Source organism: Lithobates pipiens, unplaced genomic scaffold (assembly GCF_037356315.1).
Source record: "Lithobates pipiens isolate NorthernLeopardFrog02 unplaced genomic scaffold, aLitPip1_a1.2 Scaffold_18, whole genome shotgun sequence".
Classification (NCBI taxonomy): Eukaryota; Metazoa; Chordata; class Amphibia; order Anura; family Ranidae; genus Lithobates; species Lithobates pipiens.
Genome location: NW_027507758.1, coordinates 211184586 through 211196779, shown reverse-complemented (window position 1 = coordinate 211196779; position 12194 = coordinate 211184586). Strand labels below are relative to the sequence as shown.

Genomic DNA, 12194 nt, shown 5'->3' with positions numbered 1-12194 from the left:
ATAATTGGAGTAGTTGAGAGAGCAGAGTTATTAAAGTTGCATATGTAGTGAAGATTGCCATGGTGGTGTAATCTAGATTGGGGGTCAGCAACCTGTCAATTATGGACAGGTAACTGGTAGATCATGCCTTCGGGTTGCTGAACCACCCACTGTGGAACCTCGAGCACGCTGGAGCTCTTAAGCAGTGGGACATTTTTTTTCCCTTGGAGCAGGGTCAGCCGCTGAGAGAGCAGGTGGCCGCATTAGTAGATACAGCTCCTGTAGTTCTGGCTGCACTCTGACTCTCTTCCTGCCTTACTTGGACCAGAGAGTCACAACAGCAACAGCTGCTGTAAGAGACATTAAGCTGCCATTTGTGCTGACTGACAATGGACTTCTCTCTTGTAATATCTTGTTCAGGCCAGTGTAAAGTCCACAAATACTGAACTGGTGTCATCTATAACAGAACACACAACTACTGTATTACAGGGAGCTCCGGGCAGTAAGGGCTTGTTTACACTTGTGGTTTGGGGGTCAGTACAACACAGTTGAGCCATGTTTTTATCAGCCTGCCAAGTGTGACCCATTTATGTGATTGGGGCACTCCACAAGTGACCTGAAAACGTGTGCAGTACAGAGACCAAAAAGGTTAAAGCAGGCAGTGAGGAGGCATTGTACCTCCTCCACACCACCTGCTTCAACCCCTTAGACCCCACACTAGCACTCTGCAACTGCATGTGATTGCTGGTTGCTTGCACAGTGGGCAATTTACCTGAATGGGTTCAGATCTGCAGGTGGTAACTTACAGTTAGTATGATGAACTGATGATTTTTCTTTTAGGACAAATCCTCCTCTGTCTTAACACCCTTCTCCACCACTGTCATCAAGAGGGCTTGACTATGCCTGCCCTTTCCTGCCTATCTGCTATTCATAGCAGCCATACTACAGCTTCTATGACTGACACATGATCCATGGATGATTCATAGCTCCGCCCCCTCCATTTAGAGCTCTTATGTCATTCATAGATGCTGTAGTATGGCTTCTATGATTGACGGATATGGCAGGAAAAGACAGACGTAAGTCAAGCTCTCTTGGTGAGAGTGCCTGACAGCCCTTTAGTTGTTTAGTTATTGGCAATCCTTTATATTGAAACTTAGTCCCTTTTTTCCATTTTTTTTCAGGCTATTTTTAAAGCATTTTGGAAGTTTCTGAAAGGGTAGATTTTTAGTCGATATCTTTTCATCTTCAAGGTAGGCTTCTTTATAGTTGAGATTTTTTGTTTTTTGATCTTATTGAACATTTATTGATTTTATATACATATATCTTCTGACCTAGATGGATTATTAGATCTTCCCAAACATGCTATCACTCTCTATGATGCTGTCAAATGGTCCTGCCTTGCTTTTCCACAGTTTTGAATGATCATTGATCTTTTTAGGGTTGGTACCAGATCAGAGCATGCATTTTGTTTGTTAGCACGCAGTACTATATTAAACTATGTATTCAATTGTTTGTTTTTTTTGTTGTTTTTTACATGTATTTACTTTGTATAATTGCTTGTTTTAATACACATCTTTTTATTCTAGTGATCAGTCCACACCTACAGTGTTCATTGCAAAAGAATCTCCTGAGGAAGCCTTGAGATAACAATTTACATGTTTAGTGGTACCTGTTACTGATCAATTTATCCTTGTTTATGGATTTTTTTAATTGAATAACATTTATATTTTTCCTATATATATTTCACCTTTTGTATATGTGTGCACTTAAAAAGTCCCCAGATAATTTTTTTTTTCATTGTTTAGCCCTTAAAATTACAGTGTCGGGGTGGGACTGAAGAAGAACCCTTTAGAGTTCTCCTAAACTAAGAATCAGCATGAAGGACATTCAGTGGCAGCCCGTCCATTAAAGGCACATACGTCCGGCCCGCTGATCTACATACAGGGCGCGGGACCAAGGATTTCAATAGGGGCAGATGAAGCACGTGATTAGAACCACAGACTAGTCACATGATTGGCTGAAAGGACAGGAGATCCTACTGGATGCCTAGGAGGAGAAGGGAGGATACGATGGGTGGAAGCAGCCATGATGCAGCCCTGATGCAGAAGGAGGAGGAGATGACACCGTGTGCTGACACAGGAACCGCTGCTCACTGCCTGCCGACACAGGATCTGCTGTCCAACGTCTGCCACCGACACAGGAGCCACTGCCTGTCTGCAACCTAGATGGGGTAACCGGGCTGGATGACCAACCAACCGGGGGGGATTTGTTTGCTGCCCCCCAAAAAACACCAGCCACCAAATGGGGACAGTTCATATTAACTTAAAAGTATGTCCCTTGTGATGATGTTTATGTTTTTAGCTAAACTTAGGCTTTTAAATGGTGGTTGAGTTTGTTCTCTATGGTCACACTGTATGTAGGACTGTAGCCACACTCTCTTTCTCCCAAGATGGACTAGGGACTATGGAAATTGTGGTGTGCATAGAGCAGTGCACATGACTGCAACTAATGTGCACTGCTCTTTCCGATCAAATGAAAATGAGTGTAGAAAAAGAGGTTTGGTAGCTCAAAGGAGAAAATAGCAAAGCTGGTCCTAAATTCCTCCAACCAAATATATAAAAAAAAAAATAATTATGTGACTGTGTGTCTACTTATACTGGAGTGTGCGCATCCCCAATATTTGTGCAAAATTATGCTGAATCAGTGCATAAAAAGTCCAAATGCTCTGTGCAAAGATCTAATCTAAATACAAGCAATCAAATACACATTGTAGCAAAAAACAAATATAATGTCATGTAGTCCACAAAATAGTGCCAACAAAATTTTGGGCAACAAATGGAAAAACTAAAACTGTGAAAAAGAGTCCAATACAGTGAGAAATCAAAGATTTCTTTGTGAAAAATATACATGCTTCTGTGCTTCAAACAAATCTTATCAACCAGTGTGAGCTTCCACCAATCATACTAAATTAACTCACCAGAGTTAATGGCTGGTAAGATTATAAACCAGCACTTGCACTTTTTGAATACATTCCTAGCACACCTCTACAGCAATACTCCACTACACGTTATTCTCACCAAGCAATCAAACAGGTCTCATGAACATGGAAGACGGAAGAAGGAAAACTTCCATAGTGCATTACCGTTTAAAAACAGGTTTTATTAAAAAGATAAGCCAATACACTCACATTTGTTAAGTGTCAGACCCGACACTATTATGCACGCTACTATGCACTACTATGTACTACTATGTACTACTACTATGTACTACTATGCACGCTGTTTGTTATTGCCAATCTTCTCTGGTCAATGCTCAATAACCGTGAGCAAGATGTTCACTGGTGTTATGGCGTCAGCATCCTTGCCCCTCCCTATGCCTTTCGTCATTGTATTTAGTGTGTTTTAAACATATTAGATCCCCATATATCTTCAGTTAAAGCAAACTTCCAAACAAAAATAATCATAAAATTAGTCTCTATTTAGTTAATCTCTTATTGGCCCATAGTTAACAGTAACATTCGTTTCATTACACCTTGGTGCTGGCTCCCACCGACCCTTTAAGTGGTTTGACATTTCAGGAGGCGGGGCAGGGTTTGTAAACATGCGACCGCCGTGATTGGCTGTCACAATGGTCATATGATCTGAAAACTTCGTAAAACACAATAGGGAGCTTTTCGTGAGCTGTTGGTCACTGGGCCTGGAGCATGCATGGCGTGCGCTCTTGGCACAACTCTATCGGCACTAATGCACCCAACAAACAGTCCCTCTGCGCCAAGGTCTGGCCACAGAGGGGATATTTGCTTGCGGTCAGTGCCTAGGGGTTAAAAAGGGGACACATTACGGAATAAAATAACTTGTAACAAAAATATAACAGTAAATTCATTATTTAAAAGATTGTTTAACTACTTGCCTAGTAGGCCAATTCTGACACTTGGCTCCTACATGTAAAAATCATAGTTACATAGTTAGTCCGGTTGAAAAAAGACACAAGTCCATCAAGTTCAACCAAATCATTCAATCATTTTTTTGCTAGAAAATTACTCAGAACCCCCAAAAATGATATATGTTTTTTTAGTAAAGACCTTAGGGAATAAAATGGTGGTTGTTGCAACTTTTTAACTTGCACAGTATTTGCGCAGTGATTTTTTGTTTTACTGCTTATTTTTCATTTTTGATGCTTTCATTTTGCATTTTTTTGATCATTTCTATTGTAATAGGAATAGGGCATGACAGGTCCTCTTAATAGGTCCCAAGATCTTGCCTCTAGACTGGGAAGCCTGAAATAAAAAAATAAAAAAACATGTTCTCTGATTCCCAGCCGAGACAGCACCATTTTTGCAAATGCAGAGGCCGGGCGTGACGTAATAACATCATGCCTGGCCTCCGAAAGGTCATGGACACTTCCAGGGACCATCTGGCCTGCCAGATTCTCTATCGTCAACTTCCAGCATCGGTCGATTTGTTCTCTGGTTCGCCGATCACATAGCAGGAGTAGTAGTTAGTAAGGTTGAATAAAGACACCAGCCCACCCAGTTCAACCTGAGTGTCTACAATTGACCCTATCCCTGTACATTGCACACTCACATCGGTCCCTACCCTCAAGGAGCCCACAATCCAAGGTCCCCATTCTTATACTAGCGCCAATTTTGGACAGAAGCCAATTAACCTACCTCCTGGGTGCATGAGGAAACCGGGGTACCCGGAGGAAACCCACGCAGGCACAGGGAGAACATGCAAACTCCGGGCAGGTAGTGTCGTGGTTGGGATTCGAACACCACTGTGCTGTCCATGAGTGAACCAGTAGAAGCCTTGGAGGGCGGCGGGAGGGGGGATCATCACCTCCCACCGCCTGTAAGAGCGATCAAGCAGCTACAGAGCTGCCATGATTGTTCTTATTGTTCAATGTGCTCCAAACAGCCCAAAAAAAGAGATGTCCTTGACAATGAGCAAATCATTTGATTTATCTGTGAGTGCCCATCTATTTATGATTTGTGTGACCCAAACTACAAAGACAAGATAAAGAGAGAAAGAGCATAGGTGGAAGTAGCAAGGCTATATTTTGAAAGCTGGGATTACTTTTCACGCAGAGAGCAGTTACTACGCAGTAAGTATGCCTATTGTGTTGTATTTACTTCATATGTCACTCATAGGGGTCAAAAAGCATTTGTAAACCCCAAATAAATTATATATATATATATATATATATATATATATATTTATTCTGTTCCAAAGCACAATGCTTGTATTGTAATTTGTCCCTCTCTATCATCTGAAAAACTTGGCTGATTCTGCCTGGCTATGCATGTCCTCCACCCTGTAAACTGACCACGATAAATATCATGACTGCTGAGCCCTGATACCGTGTTCAGTGTACGTGTTCAGTTTACGTGCCTCCGTCATCACGCTGACTGCTCTCTGCTCTGTCCCCCCTTCCTGTCAGTTCCCATGCCTGTGTGTGAGAATCTTCCCCCCTACTGCGTTTCCCTGTCTCTTGAAATAGTTTGCATCACCTCTGTTTTATCAAGATCTAAACTAGTAGATATCAGTTTTTTCTTATTCTAATCCTTAATTCATTCTCTCACAGCGTTCACATGACATTCTTATAGGTTTATCTCAGCCCCTCCGCATTCCTTTCACTGGGAAGAGAGTGGAGGCATGTTATGTGCCTACAAGTCATTGCTGTGAGATAAGGTATTAGAATTAAAAAAATAACAGACACTTACTGCTCTAGAGCTCAATAAGAAGAAACAGGGGGTGACCATGTGTTATCATGCTGACTTTACACCACTTTGCCTTGTGTGTTAAGGTGAGGTTAGTCTAGTGTTAGGGTTAAGCTAGGGTAAGCCTAGTGTTAGGGTTAAGCTAGGGTTAGGATTAGACTAGTATTAGGGTTAGCCTAGTGTTTGGGTAAGCTATGGTTAGCCTAGTGTTAGGGTTAAGCTGGGGTTAGACTAGTGTTAGCCTAGTGTTAGGGTTAAGCTAGGGTTAGGGTTAGACTAGTGTTAGGGTTAGACTAGTATCAGGGTTAACCTAGTGTTAGGGTTAAGCTAGGACAAAATCGCTGCAAAATCGTGGCCGCAAAATCACGGCAAAATCGCGCGACTTTGAAGTCGCAGAAGTGTGAAAGGGGCCTAAATTTTCACTGCATGGAGAAAAAAAACACACAGTTGTAGGGTGATAAAATGTGCTGAATTATATCCTTTTACTGACTTCTTTAATTTGCTGGTTGGCAAGTGTGTTATGGGTAGGTTATAATAAATACAGTATATATGTTATATTACTATTATTAATTTAACCGCTTCACGACTGCCTCACACAGCTTTACTGCGGCAGAAGGGCACGTACAGGCAGATTAACGTACCAGTATGTTGCCCTTTAACAAACAATGCATTTTTTTCAAAATTGACGCTATTTTTTGTTTATAGCGCAAAAAATAAAAACTGCAGAGGTGATCAAATACCACCAAAAGAAAGCCTTATTTGTGGGAAAAAAATTACATCAATTTTGTTTGGGAGCCACGTTGCACGACCGTGCAATTGTCAGTTAAAGCGGCACAGTGCCGAATTGCAAAAAGTGCTCTGGTCAGGAAGGGGGTAAAGTCTTCCTGGGCTGAAGTGTTTAACTACTTAAAGTGTTTGTTAATCCAACACTTAATGTTCCTGATATGTACCTGCTGTACCATGTACTTGTATGAGAAAGTATCCTTTTCTCTTTGTTTTACTTACTTTATGTAACTACAGTCACCTAAAGTACTTACTTTATGTAAAATCCCTTGTGATCCTGGTAGTCCCAATGCTTTCCTATTAAAAACTGACCACACACTATGGTCAGTTAACTCCAATTATCAGACTTTTTCCTTACACGCCCCCGCTGCATAGCCATTCACAGGTATTTATAGCTATACAAAAACGTTCAGCCTTTTATTTCTAATTTAAACTGAATAGGTTGTTTTACAAGGTGATTTCTTTTTATGAGGAGGTAAGTAAAACCTTGGACAGAGGGGTGGCGGTGGACGTGGTATACTTGGATTTTGCAAAAGCGTTCGATACAGTTCCGCACACACGGCTCATGCGTAAGGTAAAATCTACAGGTTTGGAAATATCAGTTTGTAAATGGATAGAAAATTGGCTAAAAGACAGAATTCAGAGAGTAGTGGTTAATGATTCTTACTCTGAATGGTCTAAGGTTATCAGTGGTGTACCCCAAGGTTCAGTGCTGGGACCCTTACTTTTTAACTTCTTTATAAATGATATTGGGTCTGGGATCAAAAGTAACATTTCTGTCTTTGCAGATGACACCAAGATATGCAGTGGAATAACGTCCTTACAGGATGTCTCCAATTTACAAGCCGACCTCAATACACTGTCTAATTGGGCGACTATGTTGCAGATGAGGTTTAATGTTGATAAATGTAAAGTTATGCACTTGGGGGCTAAGAATATGCATGCATCATACATGCTAGGGGGAGTACAACTGGGGGGATCCATAGTGGAGAAGGATCTGGGGGTTTTGGTAGATCATAAGCTCAATAATAGCATGCAATGCCAAGCTGCTGTTTCCAAAGCGAGCAAAGTCCTTTCTTGTATTAAGAGAGGTATGGACTCCAGAGAGAGATATCATTTTGCCCCTGTTCAAATCATTAGTAAGACCTCACCTGGAATATGCAGTTCAGTTTTGGGCACCAGTTCTCAAAAAGGATATCGGGGAACTGGAGAAAGTGCAGAGAAGGGCAACCAAACTGATAAGAGGCATGAAGGAACTCAGCTATGAGGAAAGATTAGAGGAACTGAATTTATTCACTCTTGAGAAGAGGAGAATAAGGGGGGATATGATCAACATGTTCAAATATATTAGGGGTCCATATAGTGAACTTGGTGTTGAGTTGTTCTCTGTATGGTCAACCCAGAGGGCACTCTTTACGTCTAGAGAAAAAGAGATTTCATCTTCAAGTACGGAAAGATTTCTTCACAGTTAGAGCTGTGAAAATGTGGACTAGACTCCCGCCAGAGGGGGTTCTGGCCAGCTCAGTAGATTGCTTTAAGAAAGGCCTGGATACTTTCCTGAATGTACATAATATAACTGGGTACTAACATAGGTAAAGTTGATCCAGGGAAAATCCGATCGCCTCTTGGGGGATCAGGAAGGAATTTTTTTCCCCTGCTGTAGCAAATTGGAGCATGCTCTGCTGGGGTTTTTTTTCGCCTTCCTCTGGATCAATTGTGGGCATAAAATTGGGTATTTGGATTGTACGATTATTTTTTATTTTATTTATTTGTTTTAAGGTTGAACTGGATGGACTTGTGTCTTTTTTCAACCTGACTAACTATGTAACTATGTAAGGTGATCGTTTACAATCACTTTAAACTCCATAAGGTTTTACCCCCTTCAGAACCAGAGCATTTTTTGCTGTTTAGCACTGCACAAATTTAACTGGCAATTACGCAGCCATTCAACACTGTATAAAAATGAAATTTTTATAATTTTTACACATGGATAGAGCTTTCTTTTGGTGGTACTTGATCACCACAATTTTTTTTGCAATATAAACGAAAAAGACCAAACATTTTATATTTTCGAATTTCTGTTATAAAACATATCTAATAAAAAAAATCAAATTTCTTCATTAACCAGTTGCCGACCGCCGCACGACGATGTACGTCGATAGCATGGCACGGGCAGGCATATTGGCGTACATGTACGTCCCTTGCCTCCCGCGGGTCGGGGGCCCGATCGGGCCCCCGCCCGGTGCCTGCGGCGGTCGGTATTCGTGCGGGAGCGATCCCGGACGAGGGGACGGCCATTCGTTCATGGCCACCCCCTCGCGATCGCTCCCGACGAATAGGAATCCCCCGTGACATCACTTCCTCTCCTGTAATGTAAACACAGGAGAGGAAGTGATGTATTCTCTCCTCCGTGTCGGTATTTTTCGTTCCGACACGGAGGAGAGCGGATCGGTGAGTTGCACCAACACTCTACACACACAGTAGAACATGCCAGGCACACTCACACCCCCCCTTTACCCCCCGATCACCCCCCCAATTACCCCTGCCCCCCAGTCACAGTGACACCAATGTCATTTTTTTTTTTTTTTTTTTTTTTTTTTGCATTGGTGTCATTTGTGACTGTAATAACTGTTAGGGCAGTTAGAGTTAGCCCCCTTTAGTTCTAATGTACCCCCCTAACCCCCCCAATAAAGGTTTAACCCCGTGATCACCCCCCGTCGCCAGTGTCACTAAGGCTGGGTTCACATTGCAGCGGTTTATGAGAACGAATGTGATTCGCACCGCACTGCAGTGCAAATCACATCCGATCTCTGTGCGATTCGAGTTCAGCCATTCGCCGCACCCGCCGCACCCGCCACACCCGCCGCACCCACCGCAAATTCGCACGGGACCCTTTTTTTGGCTCGCAGCAGAATCGGATCGCATGGGTGTTCACACCATGCGATCCGAGTTTGCAGATCGCACTGCGATATGCGAACTGATCTGGGGGTGTCAGTAACATTTCACTGACACTCCCAGCAGTTCGCATAGGGCAGTGTGAACTGCCGCCGGGAGGCATGCGATGCGGGAACCCGCCGCGGATTTGCGGCGTTTCCGCATCGCTCCAGTGTGAACCCAGCCTAATAAGCGATCATTTTTCTGATCGCCGTATTAGTGTCACAGGTGACGCTAGTTAGGCAGGTAGGTATTTAGGTTCGCCGCAGCTTTTTATAGCGCCGGGGACCCCCATATACTACCGCATAAAGCCCCCTGATTGCCCCCTAGTTAACCCTTTCACCAGTGATCACCATATAACTGTTACAGGTGACGCTGGTTGGTTAGTTATTTTTTATAGTTTCAGGGCACCCGCCATTTATTACCTAATAAAGGTTTAACCCCCTGATCACCCGGCGGGTGTCATTTGTGACTAATAACTGTTAGGGCAGTTAGGGTTAGCCCCCTTTAGTTCTAAGGTACCCCCCTAACCCCCCCAATAAAGGTTTAACCCCGTGATCACCCCCCGTCGCCAGTGTCACTAAGGCTGGGTTCACATTGCAGCGGTTTATGAGAACGGATGTGATTCGCACCGCACTGCAGTGCAAATCACATCCGATCTCTGTGCGATTCGAGTTCAGCCATTCGCCGCACCCGCCACACCCGCCGCACCCGCCGCAAATTCGCACGGGACCCTTTTTTTGGCCCGCAGCAGAATCGGATCGCATGGGTGTTCACACCATGCGATCCGAGTTTGCAGATCGCACTGCGATATGCGAACTGATCTGGGGGTGTCAGTAACATTTCACTGACACTCCCAGCAGTTCGCATAGGGCAGTGTGAACTGCCGCCGGGAGGCATGCGATGCGGGAACCCGCCGCGCATTCGTGGCGTTCCCGCATCGCTCCAGTGTGAACCCAGCCTAATAAGCGTTCGTTTTTCTGATCGCTGTATTAGTGTCACAGGTGACGCTAGTTAGGCAGGTAGGTATTTAGGTTCGCCGCAGCTTTTTATAGCGCCAGGGACCCCCATATACTACCGCATAAAGCCCCCTGATTGCCCCCTAGTTAACCCTTTCACCAGTGATCACCATATAACTGTTACAGGTGACGCTGGTTGGTTAGTTATTTTTTTATAGTTTCAGGGCACCCGCCATTTATTACCTAGTCTCACTAGTGTACCCCTAAATTTAGGGGTGTCTACTTTCCAAAATGGGGTCATTTGGGGGGGGGTTTGTGCCATCTTGGCATTTTATGGCCTTCAAAACTGTAACGCCCTTAGAAAGCCTGAAGGCGGTGCTTGGTTTTCGGGGCCCCGTACGCGGCTAGGCTCCCAAAAAGTCCCACATATGTGGTATCCCCGTACTCAGGAGAAGCAGCAGAATTTATTTTGGGGTGTCATTTCACATATGCCCATGGCATGCGTGAGCAATATATCATTTAGTGACAACTTTGTGAAAAAAAAAAAAAAAAAGTTTGTAATTTTCCCGCAACTTGTGGCAAAATATAAAATATTCCATGGACTCAACATGCCTCTCAGCAAATAGCTTGGGGTGTCTACTTTCTAAAATGGGGTCATTTGTGGGGGTTTTGTGCCATCTTGGCATTTTATGGCCTTCAAAACTGTAATAGGTAGTGAGAAGTGAACTCAAAAATGTACGCCCTTAGAAAGCCTGAAGGCGGTGCTTGGTTTTCGGGGCCCCGTACGCGGCTAGGCTCCCAAAAAGTCCCACATATGTGGTATCCCCGTACTCAGGAGAAGCAGCAGAATTTATTTTGGGGTGTCATTTCACATATGCCCATGGCATGTGTGAGCAATATATCATTTAGTGACAACTTTGTGAAAAAAAAAAAAAAAAAAAAAGTTTGTAATTTTCCCGCAACTTGTGGCAAAATATAAAATATTCCATGAACTCAACATGCCTCTCAGCAAATAGCTTGGGGTGTCTACTTTCTAAAATGGGGTCATTTGTGGGGGTTTTGTGCCATCTTGGCATTTTATGGCCTTCAAAACTGTAATAGGTAGTGAGAAGTGAACTCAAAAATTTACGCCCTTAGAAAGCCTGAAGGCGGTGCTTGGTTTTCGGGGCCCCGTACGCGGCTAGGCTCCCAAAAAGTCCCACATATGTGGTATCCCCGTACTCAGGAGAAGCAGCAGAATTTATTTTGGGGTGTTATTTCACATACGCCCATAGCATGTGTGAGCAATATATCATTTAGTGACAACTTTGTGTAAAAAAAAAAAAAAATTTTTTTTTTTGTCATTATTCAATCGCTTGAGGCAAAAAAATAAAATATTCAATGGGCTCAACATGCCTCTTATCAATTTCCTTAGGGGGTCTACTTTCCAAAATGGGGTCATTTGGGGGGGTTTTGTACTGCCCTGCCATTTTAGCACCTCAAGAAATGAGATAGGCAGTCGTAAACTAAAAGCTGCGTAAATTGCAGAAAACGTACCTTAGTTTGTAGATGTGACAACTTTTGCGCAAACCAATAAATATACAATTATTGACTTTTTTTTTACCAAAGACATGTGGCTGAATACATTTTGGCCTAAATGTATGACTAAAATTGAGTTTATTGGATTTTTCTAATAACAAAAAGTAGAAAATATCATTTTTTTTCAAAATTTGCGGTCTTTTTACGTTTATATCGCAAAAAATAAAAATCGCAGAGGCAATCAAATACCATCAAAAGAAAGCTCTATTTGTGGGAAGAAAAGGACGCAAATTTTGTTTGGG

General features: G+C 42.9%; 1 protein-coding gene and 1 long non-coding RNA gene across 6 annotated transcripts in view; one reads left to right on the top strand and one right to left on the bottom strand.

Annotated features, from left to right (window-relative positions):
• The window catches only part of LOC143987658 (uncharacterized), a 45640-nt gene extending 41539 nt beyond the window's left edge, over positions 1-4101 (top strand). Inside the window, exons 2-3 of the long non-coding RNA XR_013276682.1 lie at positions 1161-1229; positions 1566-4101. This is a non-coding gene — a long non-coding RNA (uncharacterized LOC143987658). The remainder of the gene's footprint in view (positions 1-1160; positions 1230-1565) is intronic.
• The window catches only part of ARID4B (AT-rich interaction domain 4B), a 2504499-nt gene that overhangs the window by 634257 nt on the left and 1858048 nt on the right, over positions 1-12194 (bottom strand). The gene's annotated exons all lie outside the window — the stretch shown is intronic.